Source organism: Mus pahari, chromosome 12 (genome assembly GCF_900095145.1).
Source record: "Mus pahari chromosome 12, PAHARI_EIJ_v1.1, whole genome shotgun sequence".
In the NCBI taxonomy this organism is placed as follows: domain Eukaryota; kingdom Metazoa; phylum Chordata; class Mammalia; order Rodentia; family Muridae; genus Mus; species Mus pahari.
In genome coordinates this window covers 9,233,863-9,249,170 of record NC_034601.1, presented here as the reverse complement: position 1 = coordinate 9,249,170, position 15,308 = coordinate 9,233,863, and the positions used below count along the sequence as shown (strand labels likewise).

Below are 15,308 nucleotides of genomic sequence, written 5' to 3'. Positions count from 1 at the left end.
AGGAGGAGGAGGAGGAAGAGGAGGAGGAGGAGGAGGAGGAGGAGGAGGAGGAGGAGGAGGAGGACAGACTTAAGCATAAGCTCCTCCCCCACTTTGTCAGTATCCTCCATGTTGCTCCTTTTAGAGATAAACCAATTCCAGCTTGGAAAAAGCTAAACAGACTTTGGAGTCATTCCTTTAATGTGATTTTACTTTTTTCTTTTATTTCCCCTGAGAAAAGTAGGAAACAAAATGCTGCGATGTGCCCAATACGCACAGCTGCGCAGCACAGGATTCCCAGAAGGCTTTGGGGCAAATGCACCAAGTACAGCGGTATCTGCACAGATATTCCAGGCGGAATCCTAAATGGACCAAAGGCTCAAGAGTGGAAGTAATCCCACAGACACCCTAACAGGCCTAGGAATGAGAATGCCTTCCAGGAAGTACATCCAAATTCAGGCTCCATAACAGGCTGACAGAAACCATGGAAATCTTAGGGGAAAGGTGAGGAGCCAGAGCTATGGCTCAGTGCTTAAGAGTACTGGTGCTCTTCCAAAAGATCTGGCTTCAAGTCCCAGGACCCACATGGTAGCTCACAACTCTTTATAACTCTAGTCCTAGGGGATGCAACACCATCCCCTGCCTCTATAGATATTGTATGCTGTGATACACATTTAGGCAAAATATCTATAGACATAAATTGTTTTTTAAAAGAGTATCTTTTTTAAAAATGAGGCTGGAGAGTTGGTTCAGTGGTTAAGAGCACCTATTGCTCTTGCAGAGGAACCAGGTTCAGTTCCCAACAACCACATGGTGGTTTACAACCATCTATTACTCCAGTTCCAAGGGATCTAGTATGCTCTTCTTACCTCTGCAGGTATGCATATGGATCACATACATGTGTACAGGCAAAAACACTTACACATATAAAATAAAATTTAAAAATAGTTTTAAACAGTAGAGAAAAAAATGTGAGCATTCTATTTGCCACAGTGTACCAAGGTAAATGAATACCCAGTGACAAGGACAGAGCCAACCTCAGTCATCTATGAGGTCTTAGAAAACAGAAGAAGAGAAATGCAAAGGGCATGGACACATGGTCCATAGAAAATATGCAGAGCTGGCAAGAGGGCAAAGTGCTTGCTATGCAAGCATGAGGACCCAGGTTCAGATTCAGCGCCCACAGACAACAGTGTGGTGCTGCAGAGCTGGGATCCCATGTTTCTACAGTGAGATGGGAGGCTGAGACAGGGTACCTGGGAAGTTTGCCGGAGCTAGCCTGGTGTATACAGTAGCGAAACAGAGATTATCTCAGGCGGAAGGTGAAGACTGATGCCCAAGGCTGTCCTTTGACCTTTACATGCACAGTCCCCAAACAAGAGTGGCACAGTGCACATATTAATTTGGGCTGTGCACATGTCTTAGGTAGGGTTACTATTACTTTAATGAAACACCATGATCGAAAGCAAGTTAGAGTGAATAGGATTTATTTGGTTTATACTTCCACATCACTGTTCAACCCTGAAGGAAGTCAGAACAGGAACTCAAACAGGACAGGAACATGGAGGTAGGAGCTGGTGCAGAGGCCATGGAGGAATACTGCTTACCTGCTTGCTCTGTCTTTAATATAGTACCCAGGACTACCAGCCCAGAGATGGTATCACCCACAGGGCCTGCACATTCTCATATCAATCACTAATTAAGACAATGCCCTACAGGCTTCCCTGCAACCAGATCTTCTGGAGGCATTTTCTCATTTAAGGTTCCCTCCTGTTAGATGACTTTAGCTTGTTTGACATAAAAACTATCCGGCACAGCATGTAATCTACAAATGATTTCAGTCTGTGGTGTATGTTTTTGGATTACATGGAAACACTATCTCATTGTATAAGACTCAAGCAAAACTGGATTTCATCATCTACACAGGATCCTCTACTGAAACTGGGGGACAACCATACTCGTGTAAGTTCAAAGTGGTATAACTTGTGGAGAAATAAAGTATTTATGACAATTAAAACACCAAGCTCACGTACCCGTTAGTCCCTCTTGTGGGAGTACATCAGAAGCATGCTCGTCTGTATATAAAAACCATAAACACTGACGTTTTCACCATGGTAAGATCTGTAAGACTGAAGACAACATGAATGTCTCCAAGTGGGGCTGGCTAAGCAGACCCAGTACAGAGAGAATGCCTAGAGCTGTTTACAAAATGTTTTCTGGGGCTGGAGACACCATGGGCTCAGAGGTTAAGAGCACTGGCTGCTCCTGCAGAGGACTAGTTTTGATTCTCTATACTCACATGGTGGCTCACAACCAACTGTAACTCCAGTCTCAGAGTCTCTAATACACTCTTCTGCCCTTTGAGGTCACTGTACACATGTGGCACACAGACATACATGCAACCAAACACTCATACATATAAAATAGAAGTGAATTTTTCTGCAAAAGAGCATGTAAACCAATAACTAATGGAAAGCCAGTGAAGGCAGGCTGAAGTACACTGCACTTTATACAGACAGAAAGATGACAAGCCAGTGAAGGTGGGCTGAAGTACACTGCGCCTTATACAAAGAGAAAGATTACAAGCTACTGATACTTGCTTCTATCTACAAAGAGAAATGATGAACATATTTATGGCAAACAGATAAAGGCTATGGGGGGAGTACCCAAGAGAACTGGAAACTTGGCTTTCTGAACATGCCCACATTATTTAAGTGTTTGAGTCATGTGAACACTTTGTCCATATAAACAGAATTCTTAAATGTTGAAACAGTACTCCCACAAAGAGTCTGCCTAAGACTCTAAGACTCTAAGAGTAAGCCAGAGTCCAAATTTAATGATTAAGAGGAAATATTTCTCTTAAATTCTATACTGAATGGCAATTTTAGTATGACCATGACAAAGAGTTAGCATCTCCCCCTCAGTCAAGCAAAGCATGTGATGATGCTAAAAGTCTCTGAAGCAGCAGCCGCAGCTATGACTGGGTAACATGCAAATTAACCCCTTGCCTACCCAGACTCCAGTGGTGGCCAGTAGTCCTGGAGATACATGTTCTACTCTGCTGCTGTTTCTCCGTTTTCATGTGTATGTGGTGTGCACCGTGTGTACATGCATGTCTCTGTGTGTCTGTGCAGATGCATACGGAGGCCTCAGGTAGATGTCAGGAATCATCCAGGATTGTTCTTTCACCTTATTCATCGAGGCAGGTTCTCTCAATCAAACCCAGAGCTCACTGACATGGTTGGTCTCACTAGCTAGCTTGCTCTGGATGGGCCATCTCTGACTTCCAAGGCTGAAATTACAGGTGGGCCACCACACCCACCCAGCATTTACCTGGGCTTCCTCCAGTGCTAAGGCTTGTGGCAATAAGCACTTTAACTATGGAGCCATCTCCACAGTCCCTCAGCTGGCACTTCTCCCAGGCTCAGCTCACACTTGTCTGCATAATAAGCCCCAGGGCCTTATGAAGAGCTGCTAGCTGGGGGAATCACCAAACATGAACAGCAAAGAAAACAAGACTACCTGGGGATAAGGTACTCAAGCAGCTGTTGTGCAGCTGGATTTCCTGTGGGCCCACCCTGTAGTCAGATAGCTCAGACACCAGGAGACAGCTTCCTACAGTCAGGGTTCTCAAACACCTTTCTTACTAAGCAGTAGTGATTGAGAATTACTAAAATTCATCTAAGGATGACCCATTCGAAAAAAGTTACAAAGGATAAGCTTTGCAGAATGGAAAAGCAAATAAAGCAGCCGACTAAAATAACTCACACTCACCTAATGCGTGCAGAGGCCACTACCGCACATGAGGCTTTCCTCTCAACGTTTAAAAAAAAAAAAAAAATGATGGTTCTGAGAGTGACTGTGATTTTAAATCTTTAGAATAAAGAAATCAAGTTAAGGTGGAAGGATCTAGAAAGGTGAGTAGCTTCATTTTGCAAGTCATTCTTTGGATTCAGTTTTTGTTGTTAGAAATCAACCAATGTGTGAATATGTTTGTATAGTCCCTATTTCCCTTAGATGGCATCATCAAGACACACTCTTAATTCATAATTAATACTTAATTCATTTAAGAACAGGTAGGTTGTGCTGGCTGGTCCTATGTCAACTTGACACAAGCTAAAGTAATCTGAGAAGAGAAAGCCTCAACAGAGTTTAGCTTGTGAACAAGCCTGGGCTGCATTTTCTTGACTGGTGACTGCTATGGGAGGCCCAGCCCACTGTAGGCAGTGCCACCCCTAGGCAGGTGGTCCTGGACTTTGAAAGAAAGCAGGATGAACAAGCTAGTAGTGTTCCTTCAAGGCCTCTCCACCAGCTCTTCTTCCAGGTTCCTGCTCTGAGTACCTACATTGACTTTCTAAAGTGATGGACTGATATGGAAGTGTAAGCAAAATAAGCCGTCTTCTTCCCAAGTTTCTTTTGGTCATGTGTTTACCATGGCAGAGAAGTCCGAACTGGAACGGGAGTGTTTTGTTTTTTTAATAATGATTAATAAAAACAACCAAAACAATTGGCCTTTTTTTTACCCTGGAACTGGATAGTGTTTGCCTAATGCAATAAAAATGAATTACTTTCACTTAGATGAGTTTTCAACTTACAAGGGTTCATTGTATCTATGTCTAGACAACTTTAAATGTAGCATCCTATTTTCATAAGTCTTTACTTAGATGTTAATTTCCATAGTGCCTTTCTAAAGTAACAAGCAACACAGAATAAATGTTCTATAGCAAGAAGCAACTTATATTTAAAGAAAAACAGGCGAAAATAAACTTTTTCAGATTTAAACAATTTGGAATTTACTGCTGTAGCTACAAATGGACTGAGCTGAACTTTTCTTGATTTTTTTTTCCCCTAGCATTGAGAAGTTTCCAATGAAGACAAGCTTGTTTGTGAGCCAACCCCTAGAACTGCTCAGACAGGTCATTTTAGTTTTCACTTTTGAGCACATCTGTATTCTCCAAACGCACTCCTATCACTAAGTAGAAAAGGCCCCGGGGCTACACTGGTACTCATGACACTCCCAGCAGTCTCTCATCATCCTCGCTTCCAACTCCACTCTCATGCTGCTCAGCAGTTCAAGTGTGACCAACATTTCTAACAAGGATTCCCCCAAAGAGAAACAACTGCAGATGAACAGGTACTAACCTGGCTCCTGAGAGCCAGGGATGATGATCCATGGAAGAGTCCCTAGCCAAAGAGGCTGTTTTTTTTATGTATCAGACTCACAGAGAGAATTTTATTTTTACTTCCCAGTGAAAAGTGTGTATTAGATTCCGCTGTTATAATTAGCTAGATAGTGGAGCGTGTGCTTTATATAGTGGTTCTCAAGAGGGCAGAACTGTCCCCACGGCACATTGTTAGTTACTGAAGAGACTCCTAGACGGCAGCGGAAAGCATCTGCAGTGTTTCCGGCCCTGGACCTAGAGCCATCTAACACATGGGTGGAGGAGATAATGAAGGCTACCCTGGCCCATAAGCTGCTCACTAGAGATTAACATTACTTTAGGATTCAGTATTGAACCATTTGGCAAGTTATTCTCGAAAACACTCACCACCCTGCCCCAATTATGTAGGCCAACGTGATGAGGGAAAGGGAACTGTGTGAACTTCCACACAGCACATTACACCTGCACCCACTAGACACACATGGAGCCCTTACTGCCAAGTACAACAATTTCAATCTTCTATTTCCTTATTACTAACAATAAGCATGAGGGATTTTGTGTACTCCCTTAAATGTAGAGAACTGGGGCTTTGTATTGGTTACAATGTAGGCTGGAATACAGCATCCCTGGAGGGCTGTATTATCTGAGCCTAACCAGGGACAGGCTGTGATTTATCTTGCATGCTGTCAGTCAGCCTACGTTGTTTTTCTCATTAGCATCAATTACCCCAAGTAACACGGTTTTATCAGGTCCCAATCTTTGTTCCTGACTTTGAGACTCACAGTCCCACAAGTGCATGCGTACATATGTTTGTGTGTGTGTCTCCAAACACACTCACTAGCCGCAGGGTCTGTGGTATTACGTCCTACCTAGCAGGGTGTCTGGGCTGCACTAACGCCATAGCACGTATTTCTTCTTCACATCTACAGGAGAGCACTCCACTGACCTTGGATCACGTATATGAAGACATAGTATGAACTTCGGGTCAGGGTGGCAAACGTTTGCCACAGAACCAAGAGTTATGTACTTCACAATCGCTCATCCTAAGCGTGCGGATCTCATGCTTCAGAAAAGAATCAAACTTTTCAAAGTTTCTTTGCCTGAGGCAAGCCTTGGGCTATCCTCGGGGCCTGAGACCTTACACCCGCCCGCACCCCTCATCACTGTCACACCGCGTCTGCTCACACACTGGGCCAAAGGGTGGCTTCTGAACACTGAGAACTAGGCAAGTTTCAGGGACAGAACAAAAGCGGTGGAAAACTTTCTCCCTGGAAACACGGGACGCTGCGTGTGTGCAATTTCGGGAGGGCTTGCAGACACACCCTCTGCAGCCCCGCGGGGACCCCGGGGGGAAGAGCCGCGAGCGGGGCTGGGGAGGAGGATGGAAGGTGAGTCCGGGGCGTGGGCCGTCCCCATCCCACCACGTCCCCGTCGAGTGGCCCCGGCCAGGGCGCTGCTGCACCTCGCTGCAGTTCCAGCGTGGGAGCGCGCAAGCGAAGCGCCTGGTACCCAGCCCAGGCTGCCCCGGGAAGATCGGGCCGCGGCCGCACACCGGGGACCCCCGACGAGGGAAGCCCGGACCCGGTAGCCCGGAGACCGCGGCCGCCCCGCCCCGCCCCGCCCCGCGCGAGTCCCGGGACAGCGCGCACCCGGAGGCGCCGTAGCAACCTCGAGGGGCCATCGAGGACGCGGGCCTTCCGTCCGTCCGTCCGTCCCTCTCCCGGAGCCCGGCCTCGCCCTCCGCAGCTCTCCCCTGCCTCAGCCCCAACGGCCGCCTCGCACCCGCTCGCCGCTCACCTCCCGGGCCGCTGCCGCCGCCGCCGCCGCCGCTGCCGCAGCTACCACCGGATCTCGCGAGACTTCGCTCCGCCCCGCGCTTACCCTCCTCCCGCCTGAAGGCGGCGGGCACGGAGCCCGGCCTGGAAGCTCCAGGTAGCGCCGAGCCGACTCCCGGAGGTTTACACCCTGCTTCTCTTCTCCCACCCGGCATCCGCCCGCGCCCCTGACCCGGAAAAGTTAAAGCTCAGGTGCGAGGCCGCCCGCTCTCGCCGCGCTCTCACCTGGCTGGCCCGGAGCGCATGCGCAGCCGGGCTGCGGAGCTGGGAGTTCCTTGGTTGCTGCAAAGCTCTGGCTGCGCCCAGTCAGATGGTCAGTCAGCGCCTGCTACCCTAGCAAGCGCACAGTTCATGCTGCCTCACTAAGTGCATTCTTGCCGCCTCCCCGTTCCAGAAGAAGGTTGCAGCGGACGAGCAGGCCGACCAATGGAGTCGGTGCGTCTCTGATGCCACACCCGCACCTGTAGGAACCCCTCCTCTTGAGCCCTGCCTCACTCTCCACCCCTCTGTAGTTCTCCGGAGTGGAAGAAGTGACCCCGACAGGTGGTCAGTTGCAACCCATCTTTATGCAACTAGACAATAGAGCGCTTTTCACACTTTAACCTTCTCTGCAGAGCCCTAAAAGCAAAATGTGTTCGAAAACAGTGGGAGAACCCAGGATAGAATGGTTCATGGGCATAGAACCAGGGCATATGTGGAGTTAGGTCAGCGGTTCTGGGCCACAGGGGTCGCATATCAGATCCTGTGTGTCATTTATATTGATTCATAACAGCTAAGTGACTTTGTGGTTGGGGGATCACCACAAGATGAGGAACTAAGTGTATTAAAGGGTCCCAGCATTAGGAAAGTTGAGAACCACTGAATTAAGGTGTGACTTCTTCCCAAAAGAAAACTTAGAGTGATTGCTTCTAAGGAAGAGAGGCGGGCATAGCGAGATGCATCAAAGTGGGTACCCATAATCTTGTGTCTTAGAGTTTTACTGCTGTAAACAGACACCATGACCAAGGCAACTCTTACAAGGGCATTTAATTGGTGCTGGCTCAGAGGTTCAGTCCATTATCATTAAGGCAGGAACACGGCAGCAACTAGGCAGACATGGTGTAGAAAGAGTTGAGAGTTCTACAGCTTCATCTGAAGACTGCTAGGAGAAGAATGCCTTCCAGGCATCTAGGATGAGAGCCTTAAAGCCCATGCCCACAGTGACACACCTACTCCAACAAGGCCACATCTAATAGTGCCACTCCCTGGGGGCCGAGCATATACAAACCATCACACTTCCCAAGCCTGCAATGAAGAAAATACCCATATGGTCTTAGTAACACAGTATTTGAATTTTCGTGAGTCTAGGGCCTGCCACTGCCTTGTGACAAGGTCTTTGTCTTAGTTTAGTTTGAGTTTCTATTGCTGTGAAGAGACATTATGACAACTCTTATAAAGGAAAGCATTTAATTAGAGCTGGCTTACAGTTCAGAGATTTAGTTCAGTATAGTCACGATGGGAAACATGGCAGAGTGTGGGAAGACATGGTACTGGAGAAGCAGCCGAGAGTTCTACATCTGGATTCTCAGGCAGCAGGAAGAGAGGTTGAGCCACTTAGCATGGCTTGAGCTTTTCAAAACTCAAAGCCCACCCCAGTGACACGCTTCCTCCAAGGCCACACCTCCCAATAGTGCCGTACCCTGTGAGTCTATGGGGCCCAGTTTTATTCAGTCTTCTTTTGTATATTCCTGTGAGCTGGCCCCTCTGTGACAGCTTCTGCAGAGTCAAGAGCCTGGAAGGTTCTAGCTCATCCCTGCAAACTGCACTGAGGCCTGCTAAGCTAACTCATCCCGATGATCTCGTGGTGTCAACAAAGGTGGGCCCAGACCCTCCTTACCTATGCTGCCTGGAAACCACTCCTCTTACAGAGACCGAACATATAGATGCTGAACGTGATAATGCAGCTCAATAAAATGGGGTGTAGATGAAGAAAGAAGATCCCATCCAACTGGTAGCTACCAGTTCAAGCACAGTTCATTTATTAGCTTAGTCTTCCCAGAGACCTCTATAGGCAGGTTCTCCAGGGAAAGAACCAATAGATACCCTATAGATGCATGAGAGGTTCTATCGTGGAGGCTAAGGTCCACAGTACGCTGCCAGCAAGACTAACATCCATGGAAGGCTGTGACATAAGTCAGTCCAAGTCCAAAGGCCTGAGAACCAGAACTGCTGATGATGTAACTCTCAGTTTTAGGCTGAAGGCCCAAGAAAAAGGAAGGAGTTGGGAGGGACCTGGCCTAAGTTTCAGAGTCTGAGAATCAGAGTCTTTGAATGTCTCCTGGTGAAGAACAGGAGACTGGTGTCCCTGGCTCTACAAGACTGCACACAGTTTGTCTTCAGCTCTTAAGGCTCACTCAGCCCACTGACACAAGTCTTTTCCGGGCCTGCCTCACATTGTCACACACCTCAGTGGAAGTGGGTGATGTTTCTTTTTCACAGATCAATACAGCAAGAGTCTAGACAATGAATGGACTTGCCTAAGGACACACAATTGGTGAGCAGCAGTTAAGAATCCTATTCTAGGTCACTGACTCCAAACCTACAAACTCCGCTTTGATGACCTACAAATTCTTTCCTATCCCACTGTACATGCCTGTTGTATATAAAGGCATGTACTGCTAATACTAGCCACCCAGGTCTATACCTGGGATCCACATGATGGAAGGAGAAAACTGACCCATACAAGTTGTGTCTGACCTCCCACCCTACAAATTTCCTGAGATCAAGATTTCAACATAAAGTTTTTCATGTTTCTCTCTGGGATTATACTGTAAGTGGTCTCGTTGAAAATAAGGGCATAAATAGATTTTGCAGGATGAACTAAGTTTATAGACACGATGCGTATGTAAAAGTACCCTACCCACACTGGGACACTCTTACATGGGAAAGAATTCTGTCATACCTGTATCATTCCTCTTTTTCCAACATAAATTCCAAATCAGATTGGAGGATGTGCAACCACAAGTACTTTCTAACACAATGGGGGAAACCATGAAACTATACTGGTCTCACCTAGCCCAGCCTGTCCTTAAATCCACTACATAGTTAGAAGATGAACTTGAAGACCTTCTGCCTCTACCTCCTGAATGCTGGGATTATGGGTAAGTACCCACACTTGATTTGTAGGGTATTGGGGATTGAATCCAGAGCCTCATACCCAGTAGGAAAGAGCTCTGCCCATTGGGCAGCACTCCCAGCACAGTGTATTTCCTCCTGGTCATTGAAGAGACTGTCCCTCTCCAGAGCTTTCCCAGCTTCCTATAAGAGGAACCATATGTTTTGTTTGTTTGTTTTGTCATTTGTTTTTGTTTATTTGTTTTTTTAAGGCTCTCCCCCACTTATACAGGAAAAGGTACCCGACAGTGTAAAATATCGTACTCTCAAGTCACTAGGGAGAAAGCAGCCATGCATGCATGTACAAGCAAGCAAACAAGGGCACAGGAAAGATGGATAAAGCAGAAACTTGTTAACAAAATTGTGGTGGGACTGGGGTTAACATTGGTGATGTTGTGAACAGAGAGACAGGTTTGTAGGAGCTGTCCATCACCTTAGGTCCTGTCACTCCCAAATTCAAGTTTCTATCCTGACACAAGCCATGTCCCGTGTTTCCACCAACGGCCTGTTACAGAACTGACCCTTAGAGGAAGTAGCAACATCCACAAGGGCGTCATTGTTTGACTACTAACACGGGAAGTGATGACTACATATCTATCTTCTTAAAGGGTCACGGTATTCTATAGAGTATGTGGTATCATCAAGGATGTAAGGTATCAAAATGTCTTTTGATACATGAGGGACTTTATAAATGCCAGTAATAGGGTTTGGTTAATGTCCCAATAAAAACACTTTAAGCACTAACTGACAAGTATTGTATTACTAGCTATGAGCAAGACCATCATTTCATGTTCTAGAGGGATGGAGGGAGGAGTCAATAAGAACAAATGAGCCCCCTAAGAGGAGGTTGGGGAGATAGATGGCTTAATGTGCCACTGTGAGGACCAGCATTCATAGCCTCAGGACCCACATAAAGCCTGGCATGATAGCCCACATTTGTAATCCCACTGTTCTTACAGCCAGATGGGAGAAAGAGACCACTAAATGGCTGGGAACTTAAGGACCAACTACCTTGTCATACTTGGGCACACAACATAGAGACCCTGTCTCAAATGAACACCCAGGCTCTCCTCTGAACTCCATACACATGCTATGGCACCCCCCCTCTCTCTCACACACACACCCACACACACACACAATATACATACACAACGTTTTTTTTTTTTAATATCTGGAAGGATAGGGGAAAAACATGATTGAAATGAGTTCTTAAGTATACACACCAGAGATAGTAGGTGACTTAGTGTTCTCTTGCTGTGAAGAGGCACTATGACTAAAGCAACTCATAAAAATAAAGCATTTCATTGGGGGCTGGCTTACAGTTTAGTTGGTCCATGATCATCATGGTGGGGGGGGGGGAGATGGCAGCAGGGAGGTAAGTGTGTGCTGGAGCAGTAGCTGAGAGCTTTACATCCTGATAGCAAGTTGGAGGCAGAGAGAGCAACAGTGGCCTGGCGTGGGCTTCTGAAACCTCAAAGCCATTCTCAATGACACACCTCCTCCAACAAGGACATATTTCCTAAGGTGCCAAACAGTTCGTCAGCTAGAGACTAAACTTGCAAATATATCAGCCTGTGGGAGCCAATTTCATTCAATCTTCCGTAGTAGACAAGGTAGGAAGGTGATAACATTCTAGAGACAGGGACACGATCAGCAAGAAATACTGTGGTGGATAGCTGGGAAGACGTGGTACCTAGGGGCCTTTGGAAGCCATGTTTGCAGCCAAGTGTGGACACACCCGATTCCAGCACTGGGTAGGCTGAGGCAGGATTTTGTAGTACTGAGCTAGCCTGAGCTACAGAGCCAGCCCAGACCCTACTTCAACCACAAAATGATCTGCACATGCCATGAACATGTAGAGACAGTGGAAAGGAGGTGACTGAACTGAATCAGGAAAGTCCCCAGATGCAGACTGGGCCAGCCCAATTTCATCACTGTGGAGCCCTCCATATCTGCCCAAGGGCTTGATCAAAGATAATTTGATCATTTCTGTTGCTATGATAAAAAAAAAATACCCTGACAAAGTGCATCACAGGGAAGAATGTTTATTTGGTTTAGAGTTCCAGGCTAGAGTCCATTGTGGTGGAGGAAGTTAGGGGCAGGAACCTAAGCATCTGGTCACATCATCTCAACAGTCAGTACCAGACAGGAGTGAGTATACTCATGCTGCCTCCTTGCTCTCTGTCAGCTAGAGTCCTCCACTCCACCTCTCAGGGTCTGTCCCAGGAAATGGTACTGTTGTCTTTCAGAGTGGGCCTTCCCACATCAATTTACAGACAAGACACCCCCAACACACAGACACATCCACAGGCCATCCCTCAGTAAGACTTTTCTTAGGTGATTCCAGGATGACAGTTAAAAGCAATCAGCAGACAGATCAGCTATAATCGACATCCATCGCATCTATGTGCCAGGACCAATTCTGGCATCCCAGAGTCAACCTTGAGATGCAAAATGTCTATCTCCTTTGCTACTAGGACAAAGGACATGCTGTCTCCAGCCAGCTATTAGTCCCACAGAGGTTATACCCCTATATAAGCTATACCCCTATCTGTTGACACTAGTGCCAGCAGAGCAGCAGCCCTGGTTGGATGCTGATGACAGCAGTGGTAGAAGCCAGGGTGAGCCCCTGACACCCAGCCCTTGGAGGTGGTAGAAGGCTGCTAGCCCACCCTTCAGTGGTAATGAGTTCACCTGGTCAGACCTGCAATATGGTCTGGGACACTATTAGAAGCTAAATGGAAAGTCCCCCCCCCTTCCAGTGCCTCTGTGGGCACGGGCACCTAACATCTTTTATCCTTTAGCTTAAAGCAGCTAGGATTTCTACTCAAGAACTCTGATACTACAGAGGCCAAAGCAAGCTGGAGCCTGGGAGACTTGAAGGAGAGGCTTGTTGGCTGCAGGGGCAAAGGCAACTTTCTCTGCTGTAACTGAGCATCTCTGGAAGTCAGCACACTCTGTGGTCACCAGTGCTTTGCCTATATGGGATGGGAGGCATCAAGGCAGAGAACACAAAACCCAAAATATCTTGGCTCCTTGGTGACATCAGCATGCTGCTGGGAGGCCTCCAGACCCACCAAGCCTTGGACAGTCCCTTCACTGAACTAACAATGACCCAAGCATCCACACTGGCACAAGATGAAGGCAGCGGTTTCTGAGGAGTAAGCATACACAAACCCCAGCCATGCCTAGGCTGCTCCAACTGCCATGCAGGCTATGTGCTCCCTTCTCCCCATCAGTATTATCCAAGTCAACCCTGTCGGGATATAAACACTTCATTCTGGAAAACATATCCTCTCCCTGCTCTTCCCGGCTCTTTGATGGGCAAAATGGTCTGGGATTTCCCTCCATTCACAAAATGGGTAAAAAGGAAAGTTGAAGGATGTCCAGATTCCGGGTTTTTAACCACTGCATCTAATGACATGTGCTACCCAACCTCGTTACATTAGAAAGTGGAAAGTGTGGCTTTGAACCAGCTCCCTCACTTTGCTGTAGAGGATAAATCCAGCTTTGTCTCTTACTCTCTGCTCATGAACACACTTTCTGTTTTGTTTTGTTTATTTGGAAACAGGGTCTCATGTAACCAAGGCTGACCTCAGAGAACTCCTGATCCTCTTGCCTCTTCCTCCCAAGTACAGGAATTGTAGGTATATTACAGGTGCTCAATGTCCTGCCTAGCTGTGAACACAACTCTTCAGGCCCACTGTGAAATGAAGTTGACAGGACCACCTTCTTGGAGGTTGATTACCATTGGTGCTGCTCAGCAAAGGTATCTGGCTCCCCACTGTCTACACGATGGTGCCTCCTGGTTCCCTCCATCAGGTCACAGTCTGGTCAAAGACTGTGAATAGGGAGAGAATGTGGCAGTTTCTGAGACAAGATATTAAGAGCTAGAGGTTTATTAATATTATTAATAATAATTATTATTATTAATAATAAATAGTAATATTATTAAAAGACAGAGCAGGACTTTGGACAGTAGTGGCTCTGCCAAGCAGAGTCCATAGCCCACACAATTTGAGCTAAGCATGAGCTCTCTGGCTCTAAGCCATCTAGAACTGGGCCTTGATGGCTGACCCAGTGTGCATTGGTCTGTCTTGACTAACTGTTTTTTCCTCCATAGTGATTAGCCTTTTATGTGTGAATTCAAGTGAGGAAACAGTGTTTTAAATGGCATCTGTACTGAGGGGATAACCTAAATGAGCAGTATGGCAACTCGTTATACCACGTTTAGTCTGTAGTGTATTAAAGCAATCCGAAGATGGTTAGTCTACAGAAGGTTACAAATATTATGTTTAATTATTATGTCATCTTGCTCTAAATATTCTATTGTGTGTGCTGCATGCATGCCTGTGTGTGTGTGTGTGTGTGTGTGTGTGCGTGTATGTGTGTGTTTGCATGTATGTGGGCACATATGTGGGTGGGCATGTGCATGTGGAAGCCTGAGGCAATGTCTCAATCAGACCCAGAGCTGGCTGATATGCATAGTCTTGCTGGCCAGCTTGCTCTAGGAAGCCCCTGTGTTCACTTTTATGTAGGTCCTGGGGATCCAAACCTGGTCCTTACTGCTGGCTGATACACTAACCACTTAGCAATTTCCCCTGCTCTATTATGCCTTCTATGTAAACAATTGGAGCATCCATGATTTGGAAATCCCTGGAGGCCCTGGATACTTAAGAATGACTATACACACAACATGATTCTTCACTCATTGATTCAAAGTGTTGTGCTTAGCTAGACTATAGGAGAGCTTAGGTTGAAGCCCTGAAGATTCCAGTTGTAAACATCTGGGGCCAGCCTCCCACCACTGCCAAGCTGAGATTTCTACACAGCTGTGATCTGTCCCTGCAGGTCTAGAACTCATACTCCACTTTTGAGGGCCACATAGACTGAGTCAACAAAGATGCAGAATTAAAAGAAGTTACCATAGGAACAGGGCAAGCATCTGAAAGACACAGCATGAAGTGGGAACACACAGGCACTTTATAAGTAACAATGCCTTGCAGGTAGTGCAAAATCACTGGCAAAATCGGCCACCAAAGGGATGACGAGGTACACAGCTCACCAACCTAGCATAGAGTATTACTTGTGTCTGCTTTCCAGACGCACAGCTACTTTGCACTAGGCCCTCATCTCTTCAGCTTTAGTTACTTAATGCCTTCACCTTGAACCCTATCTT

General features: G+C 46.7%; 1 protein-coding gene across 7 annotated transcripts in view; it reads right to left on the bottom strand.

Annotated features, from left to right (window-relative positions):
* Mrtfb (myocardin related transcription factor B) overlaps positions 1 to 7,330 on the bottom strand; it is a 162,927-nt gene extending 155,597 nt beyond the window's left edge. For 6 of the 7 annotated variants that reach the window (XM_029544819.1, XM_029544823.1, XM_029544824.1 and 3 more), the window contains exon 1: positions 6,939 to 6,971. The gene's annotated coding sequence lies outside the window, so the exon portion shown is untranslated. Of the gene's footprint in view, positions 1 to 6,938; positions 6,972 to 7,201 lie in introns of those variants that run through there. The other variant, XM_029544820.1, reaches the window with a different exon arrangement.
* Positions 7,331 to 15,308: the final 7,978 nt, after the last annotated feature.